The sequence below is a fragment of the Nyctereutes procyonoides genome, unplaced genomic scaffold (genome assembly GCF_905146905.1).
Source record: "Nyctereutes procyonoides isolate TBG_1078 unplaced genomic scaffold, NYPRO_anot_genome, whole genome shotgun sequence".
Classification (NCBI taxonomy): Eukaryota; Metazoa; Chordata; class Mammalia; order Carnivora; family Canidae; genus Nyctereutes; species Nyctereutes procyonoides.
In genome coordinates this window covers 49,635,806-49,651,019 of record NW_026575142.1, presented here as the reverse complement: position 1 = coordinate 49,651,019, position 15,214 = coordinate 49,635,806, and positions in this window count along the sequence as shown.

The following is a 15,214-nucleotide window of genomic DNA, read 5'->3' as shown; positions in this document are numbered from 1 at the left end:
TTTGTTTTGAAAGCTGTGCCTTTTCCACATCAAATTTGTATTTACCATGTGATGGTAGCCTGTTTGGCTTCTGAGTTGGTAAACTTACTTACAGAACCTTTGGTCTCTCATCAAAAGCAGCATGTCTAGCACCATTCTTTGCGCCTTTTGTTTTGGACAGGAGTAACTGAGATGGACAATTTAAAATACTTTACTGCTGGATTTAAAAAGTCTGAGAACTGCTAAATTGAATACCATCAAAGACTTTGTAGATACAGTGATCACCCACCTCTGCCTCACACTCTTCTCTCAGAAAAGGCAGCCAGGCCAGATGAAAAGCTTAAATCGAGTTAGGCATAATGCTAAGTTTTGAAATTTAGTCATATTTCCCACTGACCTCTATTATCAGTTTGATGATGCCTTATCAAAGAAAAAATGTTTTGCTTGTAAGAGAAACAATATTTAAGTCTGCAATAAGATTTTATAAATTAGTCTTTTTTTAAAAAAATGATTTTATAAATTAGTCTTTTTTAAAAAAAAAAAAGATTTTATTTATCTATTTCAGAGCAAGAAAGGGAGCATGTGTGAGCAGAGGGAGGAGCAAAGGGAGGAGCAGAGGGACAGGGACAAGGAGACTCCACACTCAGCATGGGTCCAATGCAGGGCTTGATCCTATGACCCTGAGAACACAACCTCAGCTAAAATTAAGAGCTGGATACTTAACCAACTGAGTCACTCAGGCACCCCTAGTCTTTTAAAAAAATAATCAAAGGGAACCACAATGCATAGTCTCTCTATTGAACCAAAATCAAATAGATATCTTATGAAGCATTAGAAACTTTCCTTCTTTACTCCAACTGGAGCACAAAGATGCTTACTGATGTCCAACTGACTTTTACATTTAGTCTTTCAGTCTAGCTTGGGTCCAAGATAAACTTCCTTAGAGGCAGGGTTAGTTATTTGTTTATTTCATTGACTTGGTGAGGGCTGCTAATAGGTCTATATTAGTTGTCCTTTTTAAAACAGTAACAACCATAAAAAATTGCCTAAAACCAGTTGCATGTGTTATTAAATTGTCCAAGTTATGGCAAATTTCTGACAAAACAACATTTTTCATTTTGGCATACTATTTAGCTGTTCTCTTTGACAGTAATCAGCTAAACAGATCATCTGCTTCTGAAGACCATTTCTGAGGTGATTGCTAAAAATGTCCTTCATATAAAGGAGGGTTTTTAAAGTTATTCAGGAGGGTATATACCCAATTTGTCTAAAATGGTAAAAAATTGGGGCACCTGGGTGGTACAGTTGGTTAAGCATCTGACTCTTGGTTTTGGTTCAGATCATGAGCCCATGACTGAGATTGAGCCCCATGTTTGGGCACCCCTGCTCAGTCCAAAGTCAGCATGAGAGTCTCTCTCCCTCCCCCTCTCTCAAATAGATAAGTAAATCTTAAATAAATTTTTAAAATGGAAAAAAATTACAAAATAAATCTTGAAAAATTGAGTACATGGTATATAAAAACGGGTACCTTCCAACTAGATTTAGTGTACCCATTCTAATATCAGTAGCTATTGGTTTTTAATATTGAGAAAATAAAATCTCAAAATCCGATGACCAGACACGGTGCTGATCTTAAAACAAATTAGTGAGGATTATTCAGTTGAATATAGTAAGATGTCCAGCCATGCTTTCTCCTTCCTCTCCTCTAAAACATTGTGAAAATCAGAGATAATTTCCCTTGGCTTTAAACAAAAGGCCTCACCAGTGTTATTTATCTTATACCAGGTAGTTCTGTATTTTGTCTTCTCTATAAACATTACCAGAAAATGCCAACAACCTGGACTTCTAGAATTTTTACTTAGGTTTATTTTAAAGTCATGCATACGTCTGATACTTTATTTGGTCAAAACTGCTAATTAACAACTCTGGTTTTGGGGCAACAGGTCTATTTCTTCCTTTGGCACATTCCCCTATCTTCTACCTCCCTTCTTTTATGTGTATTTGTTAGAGAAAAGGTTAAAATTAAATCTATAATCACAAATATTCCTGAACACCTTCTCTAACCTGGCACAGAAGTTTCAAAAACACATTAAGACAAATTGTAAGTGTCTGGTGAGAAGGGCTAAGCCAAGAGGGTTGTGAATAACTATCACCAATCCTATTTCTATAGATTATCTGGTGGCTTTGTCTAGCTTAAGTTCTTGCCTTTCTAGGTCTAATGGCCATCCTTCATCCCAGATCTGACTCACAAATGGTCTCATTTCACTCTGCTGAAGCCATATCGCAGTGAGTCAGGCTTAGTTCTAGACATCACAAACTTGCATATGCAAAGGTGAGTGATCAGAGTGGTGAACAGCAGACCTGGTTCATGGTGAGGACGCTGAAAAATGGGGTACCTGAAAGAACTGGAGGTCATGATGATTGATAACACTAAAGCGCAAGTAGGAGGCTGTTCTTTGTAGCTCCGCAATGCATTACCACCAAGAACACCACCTTACATCATGTCCCTGAACCTCATGTTCTTCATTTATAACATAAGCCAATGGGCTAGAAGCTCTTGCTCTAAATGGCTCTGAGTCTATAATTAGTGGGGAACCTGATTTCGGCCCAACTCAAGAAAAATCTTTCTTCCAATCAACCAGTCTTCCAGTAACAGGCAGTGTTAGGAAGCGACACTCTCTTGTTGGCATGGGCAGAGTTGGGACAATCATCTGTCAGGAAGCCCATAGCAGGATCTCATGCAACCCCTGGGAAGATGTACCAGATTATTGCAAAAATCCTTTCCAAAAAAAAAAAAAATCCTTTCCAAATCTGTCTAGAAACCTTTCCTATTTCAGTTGTCAGAGAGCAACTCCCGTTGAAGTAATGTTCAAGTGCTCAAAGTCAAGAACCTCAGCAGGAAGAGGGAGAGCAAAAAACAGTCTGCAGTAGGAAAGTAATATCCTCAGGATGCCTGGTGGCTCAGCGGTTGAATGTCTGCCTTCAGCTCAGGGCGTGATCCCACGGTCCGTGATTGAGTCCCACATTGGGCTCCTTGTGGGGAGCCTGCTTCTCCCTCTGCCTATGTCTCTGCCTCTCTCTCTAGGTTTCTCATAAGTAAATAAATAAAATCTTTTTTTTTTTAAAAAGTAATATCCTCATCTGTGTGCCAGGCATTTGACATATGGCATCTACCTTACAGCAGTTCCATTAGGTATTGTTCTCCTTTTAGAAAATGGAATTGAAGCTCAGAGAGGCTAAGCAACCTTATTAAGGTCACACAGCTAATGAGTGAAAGTTAAGGAATTCAATTCTAGTTGTACTGACTTTAATACAGCTCTTTCCACAATGCTTACCTGTCTCAAAGGAACAGCATACAATGGGAAGAGGCAAAAAAAAAAAAAACAACAAAAAACATAGAGAAGTAGAATATCAAGGAAGCCTGATGCAGTATTAATGAGAAATCATGAACTAGAGATCAAAACTTCCATGGCCTGTAGGCAGGGGAGAGGGTGTTTACTTACATGCTGAGTTTGAGAGGCCACTGTACCAATAGTGAACATTGAATTATAAAACAAGAGGCTCCTGGTGTTTCTGCTGACATGACTGTTTTAGACTGAATGTTTGTATCCCTTCCAGAGAATCTGCCAGATTCTCTCACTGGGACTATCCTCAATCTCTTCAGGCATTTACCACTTTTCAACCTTTATTATAATTACTTGACTCGTGTTCCCTTAGACCATAGATTCATTCACTAAAGTTATTTTTTATTGTTATTTTATTATATGCTGTACATCTACATACTTAAATGTATGACACTACTGCTTGGATATCTTCCATGTGCTCCACCAAATCCCCTCTTCACCCTTCCCTGCCCTACTGTGTGCTGTAGGCTGCCAGTTACAAATGGCTCTAATGGGCTCTCTTGCCCTCTGTCTTCTGCTTCCATTCAGCCATTAGGGGGCATAGGCAGGAGTGGGAGAAGAGTAAGAGGATATTTATTTCCTCAGCTCCCAACTTGTCATGCTGCAATGAGCAATGACTGTGCTATACCCAAGTCTGTCCTGGAGGTCTTGATTCCATTAAATTGTCCCTCCCTCCCATCACTCTTGAGTTGTTGCTTGTAGCAGGGTGCTTCACCAACTCTTGTTTATGTCACCCAACCACACCCACACCTCTAAATAGTGCCTTATTAGATTTTCACTCACTCTTTTTGAGTACATCATGTTTCTTACCAGGACTCTAATATATGTACTTAAAAGCCTCAATAAAAAAGAAAGAATGAATGAATGAAAGAACAAAAGAGAGGCCTTTCACTCTTGTAGCTCTTTCCTTTGGTAATTATCTATGTATTTGTGACTTATTTGCTTACGCTATTGCTTGATTTATCAATTTTGGCTATTATCTATTAGGTTGATATCCCATTGAAGTGAATGAAGAGACAGCCTTTGTTTTTAGGATGATTCAAACCAAAACGAAGTGTATTATCCTAATTTATAATGTAATGTAATCTCAGTAAAATACCAACTTTTTATGGAGCTTGACAAGCTGGTACTGAACTTCATATGGAAAAACAAATACACAAAAGTAGCCAGGAAAAAACTTTTAAAAAGAAAGAATGAAAGAACAGAAAAAAGTCATAAGGGGAACTAGGTATACTGGACATTAAAACATACTATGAAGCCTTTCAATTTAAACAGTGGGGTATGGGCACAGGAATAGACCTGTAGAAAAGAAAGTCCACACATAGACCCAAGTACCTATGAAACTTTAGTATGTGATAAAGTTGGCATCTCAAAATACCTGGCTAAAAGGATTTTTTTTTTTAATAAATAGTACTGGAACAAGTAGTTAGCTACTTGGAAAAAAAGGAAAAATTAGATCCATACCTCATACTATATACATGAACAAATTCTAAATGGACCTAAATATAAAAATGAAGCCACACATATTTTAGTCTAAAAAAATGAGTGAATTCCTCTTTAACCTGGGTGTAGAGAAAAGCTCTCTAACTCAAAATAAAATGGAAGCAAGAAAAAACTGATAAACTTGACTACATAAAAGTAAAATTGTTGCAAAGGAAAAAAAAACAACAGAGTAAGAAATGATCAAAATCGGGGCACCTGGGTGGCTAAGTGGTTGACTGTCTGCCTTTGGCTCAGGTCGTGATCCTGGGGTCCTGGATTCAAGACCCACATTGGGCAAGGCAGCCCATTAGAGCTATTTGAACCTGCTTCTCCCTCTGCCTATGTCTCTGGCTCTCTGTGTCTCTCATGAATAGATAAAATCTTTTTTAAAAATCTGGAAGAAAATATTTGCAACATGTATCACAGATAAAGGGCTTCTTTTTCTTATATTTAAGTGACTCATAAAAATTGAGGGAAAACATAGATCAAAACCCAACAGAAGGGATCCCTGGGTGGCACAGTGGTTTAGCGCCTGCCTTTGGCCCAGGGCGCGATCCTGGAGACCCGGGCTCAAATCCCATGTCGGGCTCCCGGTGCATGGAGCCTGCTTCTCCCTCTGCCTATGTCTCTCTCTCTCTCTCTCTCTCTCTCTCTCTCTGTGTGTGTGTGTGTGTGACTATCATAAATAAATAAAAATTAAAAAAAAACCAACAGAAGAATGGACAGAACACATGAACAGAAAATGCACCCCTAAAAAGGAAATAAAGATGGTTTTTAAAAAAATAAAGGTAGTTCTTAAACATATGAAAAGAAGCTCCTTCTCACTCATAAGAGAGATAAAAATTAAAACTACATTGAGGGGACACCTGGGTGGCTCAGCGGTTGACCGTCTGTCTTTGGCTCAGGGTGTGATCCCAGGGTTCTAAGATCGAGTCCCACATGGGGCTCCCTGTGAGGATCCTGTTTCTCCTCTGCCTAGGTCTCTGCCTCTCTCTCTACCTCTCATGAATAAATGAATAAAATCTTAAGAATAAGTAAACAAAACTACACTGAGATACCATTTCTCATCTGTCAAATTGGCAAAAAATAAAAAGTCTGATAACATAACTTGTTGGCAAGTTATCAGGGGATGGGCACTCTTATACATTGCTGGTGAGAAGGCAAATTGGTATAACCTTTGTGGAGAATTTCACAACATATATTTAAAACACACATACACACACACATATAATCTTTTGACCTAGAAATGCCACTAAGAGTTTACCCTGAAGATCAACCTCCAACACATGTAAAGGTCATTTGTAACATCACTGTTTGCAAAATAAAAAACTTCTGGAAACCACTGACATGTACATATATATGGCATATGAGTATAACCAGCTGTTAAATAAAAAAGAATGAGAAAGATCTCTATGAACTGGTATGGAGTGATTTCCATGACACATTGTTAAGTAAAGAAATCAAGTGCAAAAGAGTATCTGCAGTATTCTTTGTTGTTGGAAAAGGAGGAATAAGAAAACATACATGTGGGCAGCCCCGATGGCCCAGCAGTTTGGTGCCACTTTCAGCCTGGGGTGTGATCCTGGAGACCCTGGATCGAGTCCCACGTCAGGCTCCCTGCATCCATGCTTCTTCCTCTGCCTGTGTCTCTGCCTCTCTCTCTCTGTCATGATTAAATAAATAAAATCTTAAAAAAAAATACATGTATATGTTCATTTGTGCAAAAAAGAAACAGGAAACATAAGCCAGAGGTTATTAAGACTGGTTGCTCTCGAGAAACAGACTCTTAACTATAGAGAATTTAATGGTTATCAGAGGAGAGGTGGGGGGGATGGATTAAATAGATGATGGGAATTAAGAAGTGCACTTGTCATGATGAAAACTAGGTAATATATGGACTTGTTCAATCACTATAGTGTACACCTGAAACTACTATTGCACTGTATGTTAACTAATTGGTATTAAAATAAAAACTAAGGGATGCCTGAATGGCTCAGTGGTTGAGCATCTGCCTTTGGCTCAGGTCATGATCCTGGGGTCCTGGGAGCAAGTCTCTCATGAATAAATAAATAAAATCTTTTTTTAAAAAAAAACTTTAAAAAACCCTGATTCTTCTCAGGGGTTGGGTGGGAAGGGGTTGGATAGAAAAGGAGGAATGGAAAGCCAATGGAAATAATCTGACTATACCTTCTGTGTTTGTTTTTAAAAGATTTTTATTTATTTATTTATGAGAGACACACAGAGAGAGGCAGAGACATAGGCAGAGGGAGAAGCAGGCTCCTCAAGGGCAGCCCAGTGCAGGACTTGATCTCAGGACCCTGGGATCATGACCTGAGCTGAAGGCAGATGCTCAACCACTGAGCCACCCAAGTGCCCCACCTTCTGTGTTTTGGAACCATGTTAACGTTTTACATACTCAAAACAACAAAAAGAGAAAAAAAATGAATAAAATTAACAAAGATGGAGTGGGACTAAAATGTATAAAACAATTGAACCAACCAAATTTCAAATGAATAAAATAACTAGTACTGAAGGGGGAAAACAAAACACAAGTAACTTTTGAACAGTGCAATTGGACTGTATACTCTCAGGCTACACACTAAAGAACTCTAACCTAATATTAGATAACAGGAGCCCAGTTAATAGCCTTTTTTTTTTTTTCACAGAAACATGGATGAGCAATTCTGTGTATTCTAGGATCAAGCAAGTAAGTAAATATATCGTGGATAATGGGAACCAGGCTTCTCACTATCAAAAGAGTTACAAATATGGAAAAGTGGGAGGGAAGAAAAAATGAATCCTATAATGTTTCACTGGAATCAGACTGATTTTTTTTAAAGATTTGTTTGTATTTATTTATGAGAGAGAGAGAGAGAGAGAGAGAGAGAGAGAGAGAGAGAGAGAGAGGCAGAGACACAGGCAGAAGGAGAAGCAGGCTCCATGCCGGGAGCCCGACGAGGGACTCGATCCTGGGACTCCAGGATCGAGCCCTGGGCCAAAGGCAGGCACGAAACCACTGAGTCACCCAGGGATCCCCGAACTTCTGATTTTTTATTTATTTATTTTTATTTTTATTTTTCTGATTTTTAATATAGTAATAGACTGGTAAATATAGACAGGCATAGATCTACATCTGAGTGTATTTACGTAATCGATCTAGGCTTTTTGGTTGGGAGGGCCTAGAATCAATATTCCAGAGCAATGTTAGATCTTTGTTTATAACTACTGTTGTCTGTCTGGGACGTCTGGGTAGCTCAGTGGTTGAGCATCTGCCTTCTGCTCAGGGTGTGATCCTGGAGTCCCAGGATCAAGTCCTGCATCGGGGTTCCCTGCAGGGAGCCTGCTTCTCCTCCCTCTGCCTATATCTTTGCCTCTTTCTCTGTCTTTCATGAATAAATAAAATCTTTTAAATAAACCAATATATACTTACATACATATGTACATACATACTGCTGTCTGTAGGGGCACCTGGGGTGGCTCAGTGGTTGCCTTCAGCTCAGGTTGTGAGCCGGATCCTAGGATTGAGTCCTGCACCCGGTGCCCCATAGGCAGCCTGCTTCTCCCTCTGCCTATGTCTCTGCCTCTCTGTGTGTCTCTCATGAATATATAAATAAAATCTTTAAAATAAAATAAAAATAAAATACTGTTGTCTGCTAACGAAGCACCAGGGTTTTTCAGGTAAGTAGCTTTTCATAGGACTGAGGCAGAGACAGTTGAAAATGAGGAACTATGCCAGAAGTTCATGTGAACCAGCTTGGAGGGGCTCTTACTGGCTAAAAGTGGGACAGTGTGAGCTGAAAAATACTTAATGGTAGTAAATGTTTATAACACTTTGAATAACATATGCATCCACACTGATACATTAAATGGGAAAAAAGGGATCCCAGGTGGCTCAGTGGTTTAGTGCCTGCCTTTGGCCTGGTCATGATCGTAGAGTCCCAGGATCGAGTCCCACGTTGGGCTCCCTGCGTGGAGCCTGCTTCTCCCTCTGCCTGTGTCTCTGCCTCTCTCTCTCTCTCTCTCTCTCTCTGTCTCTCATGAATAAATAAATAAAATATTAAAAAAAATAAATGGGAAAAAATGGAAAGCTCTTCCTTTCAGTAGAAAACCAACTAACACAAAAGGAATGATGAAATGAGAATCACCATTTGGCAACCATAATTAATTTAGGCAAGAATCAACAATAGATACTAAAACTAGTGGTTGAAATTTTGAGGAATAATAGAGGAAAATAGAGAAACCTGGTACACACCACTTTCAGGAAAAGAGCAAAATTTTTATCACCAAAGTGAGTAATGGGACAAATCAGCCTCAAATGCCTACTGATACAATGTACAGTATCACTCACTTCTGTGGTATTCCTGCAAGAAAATCTATAACTAAAACCTAATCAGGGAGAAACATCAGACAAACCCAAATTGAAGGGCATTCCAATTAAGTAAGCTGGTTTTTCTTTAATCAATAAAGTCAATGTCATGAAAAATAAAAAAGATCAAGAAACTTTCTAGAATAAACCAAATAGATAAAACAGTGAAATGCCACAAATGATTTGTGATTTTTAAGAATGTGATTTAAAAAAATTTTTTTTATTTGAGTTCAATTTGCCAACATATAGCATATCACTTAGTGCTCATCCCGCCAAGTGCCCCCCTCAGTGCCCATCACCCAGTCACCCTCACCCCCCCCCACACTTCCCCTTCCATTACCCCTTGTTCATTTCCCAGAGTTAGGAGTCTCTCATGTGCTGTCACCCTCACTGATATTTTCACTCATTTTCTCTCCTTTCCCTTTATTCCCTTTCACTATTATTTATATTCCCCAAACGAATGAGACCATATAATGTTTGTCCTTCTCCGATTGACTTATTTCACTCACCATAATACCCTCCAGCTCCATCCACGTCGAAGCAAATGGTGGGTATTTGTCGTTTCTAATGGCTGAGGAATATTCCATTGTATACATAGACCACATCTTCTTTATCCATTCATCTTTTGATGGACACCGAGGCTCCTTCCACAGTTTGGCTATTGTGGACATTGCTGCTATAAACATTGGGGTGCAGGTGTCCCAGCATTTCACTGTATCTGTGTCTTTGGGGTAAATCCCCAGCAATGCAATTGCTGGGTCATAGGGCAGTTCTATTTTTAACTCTTTGAGGAACATCCACACAGTTCTCCAGAGTGGCTGCACCAGTTCACATTCCCACCAACAGTGTAAGAGGGTTCCCTTTTCTCCGCATCCTCTCCACATTTGTTGTTTTCCTGTCTTGTTAATTTTCCCCATTCTCACTGGTGTGAGGTGGTATCTCATTGTGGTTTTGATTTGTATTTCCCTGATGGCAAGTGATGCAGAGCATTTTCTCATGTGCTTGTTGGCCATGTCTGTCTTCCTCTGTGAGATTTCTGTTCATGTCTTTTGCCCATTTCATGATTGGATTGTTTCTTTGATTTGGGATTTTCTTTTGCTCTAACAAACATTACTGACACGTTTTGTGAAATCTGAATAAGGTTAGTAGATTACAGCATTGTTTATTTCCTGGTTTTGACAATTATACTGGGGTTACATAAAAACTACCTTTTTTATTTTTTTTGAAGGATAGGGGTTTTGTCTGTTTTTTAAGATTATATTTATTTAAAAGAGAGAAGCAGGGGGATCCCTGGGTGGCGCAGCGGTTTGGCGCCTGCCTTTGGCCCAGGGCACGATCCTGGAGACCTGGGATCGAGTCCCACATCGGGCTCCCGGTGCATGGAGCCTGCTTCTCCCTCTGCCTGTGTCTCTGCCTCTCTCTCTCTCTCTCTGTGTGTGTGACTATCATAAATTAAAAAAAAAAAAAAAAAGCTTTAAAAGAGAGAAGAAGCTGTGGTCTATGTATACAATGGAATATTCCTCAGCCATTAGAAACGACAAATACCCACCGTTTGCTTTGACGTGGATGGAACTGGAGGGTATTATGGTGAGTGAAGTAAGTCAATTGGAGAAGGACAAACATTATATGGTCTCATTCGTTTGGGGAATATAAATAATAGTGAAAGGGAATAAAGGGGAAAGGAGAGAAAATGAGTGGGAGATATCAGTGAGGGTGACAGCACATGAGAGACTCCTAACTCTGGGAAATGAACAAGGGGTAGTGGAAGGGGAAGCGGGTGGGGGGATGGGGTGACTGGGTGATGGGCACTGAGGGGGGCACTTGACGGGATGGGCACTGGGCGATATGTTGGCAAACTGAACTCCAATAAAAAAATAGACATCACCTTAAAAAAAAGATTTTATTTATTTAAAAGAGAGACAGTATGAGCAGGGGGACAGCCAGAGGGAGAGTGAGAAGTTGAGTGAGAGCCCAACATGGGGCTCAATCCCAGGACCCTGAGATCATGACCTGAGCCAAAGGCAGACACTTAACTGACTGAGCCACCCAGGTACCCAAGATTGCTCTTTTTAAAAAAGTAGGTATACACTGAAGTTTTTAGACATAAGGGGACATCCTGTCCACAGTTTACTCTCGAATGGTTCAAAGAGAGAAAAGGATAAAATATTATAAAATGTTAACATTTGGGGAATCTGGGTAAATGGGATATAGGACTTCTTTGTACTATTCTTGCAATCTTCCTGTAAATCTAACTTACATATATATGTTATATACATTTATAAATTTGTATATGTGTATATATAAACATACAATTTTTTTACATATGTATAAGCTAAAACAACTTTTAGTTTTTTAAAAATGCAGATTCTTGGGCCCAGCTCTGAAATTTTTGGTTCAGGAGAGTGGTGGTTCTTGGGAATTTGTAGTTTTAATGTCTTTCTAGTGATTATGGTGTTTAATCATTTGATTTGAGAATAATCCCCTGCCAGATATGGAAATAAAGATTTCTGCTAAAGAGGTAAAAAAACAAACAAACAAACAAACAAACAAACCAACGACCCATTTACTTACCACCCAGCATTAAAAACAAAACCCCAAACCAGCTACATTGGAAATTGTGTGCCTCTCCATCTCCTATTTTTTTCCCTTTCCCAGAGATATTCACCCCAAAGTTGAAGTCTGTTATTCCCAAGCATTTTTATACATTTATACCATATAAGTATGTTCATATCATCAATAACATTGTTTTGCATATTTTCAAGCTAAGTAGTTCATAACACTCCTTCCTGCTTTTCATTCAGCATGATGTATTTTAATATTTAACACTGATACAAGTAGCCAATCATTGATTTCATCCAGAAGAGGGAAAAACTGATTCCAGAAAAAATGAGTAACATGCATAATCTTTGACCTGATGTATAATGTTCAATTTATTACTATGCCACAATTTTAAAACTCCAATTTAAAAAAAAATATTTATTTGAGAGAGTAAAAGAGGGTGCATGCACATCAGCAGTGGGAGAGGTAGAGGGGGAGGATCTCAAGCAGACTTCTCCAGAGTACAGAGTGCAGTGTGGGAATTGGATCCCATGACCCTGAGATCATGACCTGTGCTGAAACCAAAAGTCAGATGCTTAACCAACCACACAGGCACCCCTAAAAATCCATATTCTTGATGATGGATCTGGTTCCCAGTATTCGCTATTCCAGTGTGATAACAAACCTTGTATATATTTGCGTATATGTAGGATTTCTTTAGAGAAGAAATTGATATGTCAAAGGGTGTTATTCCTCTTCTCTGGAATCATCAGTTTTTCCCTCTTTTTTGGATCATGCATGGTCATCCATAGTAATAGAAGGCAGGTTCTAAGGGCATAGATGTGGAATGAGGGTCTGATGGAATTTGTTGAAGTGTTCTTCTCATTGCTTCTATTTCCTCAGTGAAACAGAAAGCAGGTTTATCAATTGAGACATAGGGTGGATGAAGAGCAATAGGAAGGTAAAGGGTGTGAAAAGAGGTGAGATGATAAGTCCATCTAGCAGAATGGGAGAGATTGCCAGGGAGTGCTAAGAGCCTAGATCTTCAGTTTTACTAGGTACTGACAAATTGTTCTTTAGAGAAATTGTACCAATGTACTCTTGCCAGCAGTGGATGGCTGTTTCTGATGCTCTATACCTTCACCAATCCCTGTATTTAGAATTTTGTAATTTTTGCCAAGTTCATGTTTGTGAATGCTTTTAATTTCCTCAATTACTCATGAGTTGAGCTTATTGTCCATTTGTTTTATCTTCTATGAATTCGTCCATTCATATTCTTTCCTATTTTTCTAACAGTAGTCTTTTTCTGACTAATTTGTAAGTTCTCTTTATGCAGTTTGGATAATATATCAGTGTTTGCATCATGACTATACAAATATTTTCACTGTTGAGCCTATGATCATTGCTTCTTTCTTGTATGACCATGTACTTTTTCTAGAGTTGATAATTTCCTTTTCCATCTGCCTAGTTTTCCATATACCTATGATTTTTTTTTCCCAAAAGCTCCAACATGCCTGGCATCCAATCAGAAATAATTACTAAACATTCATACATAAGTTCCATTTTTTTTGTTCCTTGAGGTTCTCTCTTTCTTAGCCATCTATCCTCTTGTTCCAATCTGTGCTGGCTGCTCTCTGGAAAGCTGCACTAGTGGCATTGTAGATCTTCTGTTCATAGTCTCTTGGGTTGGATTCCATGGTTTCCAAATCTCGTATCTTCCTCTTCCGTGACATATCTGAATCCATGCATTTTTTTTTCAAGTAAACTCTATGCCCAATGTGGGGCTCAAGCTTAGGACCCCCGAGATCAAGAATCACATGCTCTTCTGACTGTGCCAGGCAGGCACCCCCTGCTCTGGATCTTCCAGGCTGTGCCTTTGGTAAACCCTTCAATCTGAAGATCCAGGTCTTTAATTCTAGAAAACCTTTGTTATTTTTTTGTTGGGGGGCATTATTTTTTCTGTTCTCTTTTTCTCAAAATTAGTTCTGAATCAATGTTTGAATTTGATTTTAGGTGTGGAACAGTTGCTTTTTTATGTTTCTGTGCCTTTGCATTTGTTATATCTTCTGCCTAGCATGCATTTCCTCTCACTTCTTCCCCTACCTTACCATATCCCTGGTTATCTTTCAAAACCCATTTCTGGTATCAGCTCTTCCATGGTGATCCCCTCCCTGACCCTGAACTGAACAAGACGGTCTTTCCTCTATGTTCCTAAAGTCTATCATGGCACCTCTAATGCCACACTATAATGTGTTTATACACCTGCCACCCCTTCTGATCATAAACTCTTTGAGAGCAGGACAATGTTTATCCATTTCTGTATCCTCAGTACCTAACACTGTGTAATGCCATGGATAAATGAATAGATTCAATGAGGGGAGAAAAGTGAACATTTCCTCCTGCTACATGTCAAGCACCATGCAAGACATCTCATACGTCTTCGTTTAATTCTCAGAGCAAGTTTCAGGTAGTAATTGTTTATGCAACAAATATTACCTGAGCTTCTATTACATGCAAGTTTTGTTTTTTTTTTTTGTTTTTTTTTTTTACATGCAAGTTTTGATAACTGGCCAAAGAACGAAAAAAACAAAATCTCATTTCTCCTGAAATTCACCGTAGAGATTTTTTTCTCATGTAATTTTTAAAAATTGACATTTAATTCACATACCAAAAATTCACCTGTTTAAAATGCATAGTTCAATGGTTTTTAGAATATTCACAAAGTCATGCAACTGTCACCACCAGACAAGATATTTTTCACTGTATGAATGAAATGCTGTGTGTTTCCTGTGGTCAAGTCAGAGGAGGAGGCAATTTACTAGGGGAACAAAGTCCAGGGAAAGCAGCAGTATATGCAAAGAAGTAGAGCTCTGAGACAGCCTAGTATTTGGAAAAAATATGAAAAACACAGAAGAGCTAGAGTTTATGTTGAGGTGGTAGGTTAGCCTATTTTACAAATAAGGAATTTGAAGCTCAGAGAGGTGAATTAAGTCAACTAAGGTCAGACAATTTTTTTCTGCTAACTCAAGGTGTCTAACGGTTACCCTACCATCAATTCATCCCCAATGAACAAGCAGGCGCTGACACAACCAAATACTGAATTATTAGCTCAAAATACAAGTTTTCCCCAGCCTTCCAGCAAATAGGCTTCATTTTCCCTCCCAACTCCTTGTATCACCTACCACCACTGGCCATACAGATCACCATCATTAGCTGAGCAAAACATTTCCACCATGGCTTTATAGATTCAAAAGGTTAAGGCAACCACAGTGATACCATCAGAAGGTGCTTTGTCCATGGATAAAATATTTTGGTCATGAAAGTCCAAGGGGCACCTAGCTGATAGAGCATACAACTCTTGATCTTGGAGTTGTAAGTTTGAGCCCCATGTTGGGTGTAGACATTACTTTAAAAAAAGGAGAGAGAGAGAGAGAGAGAGAGAGAG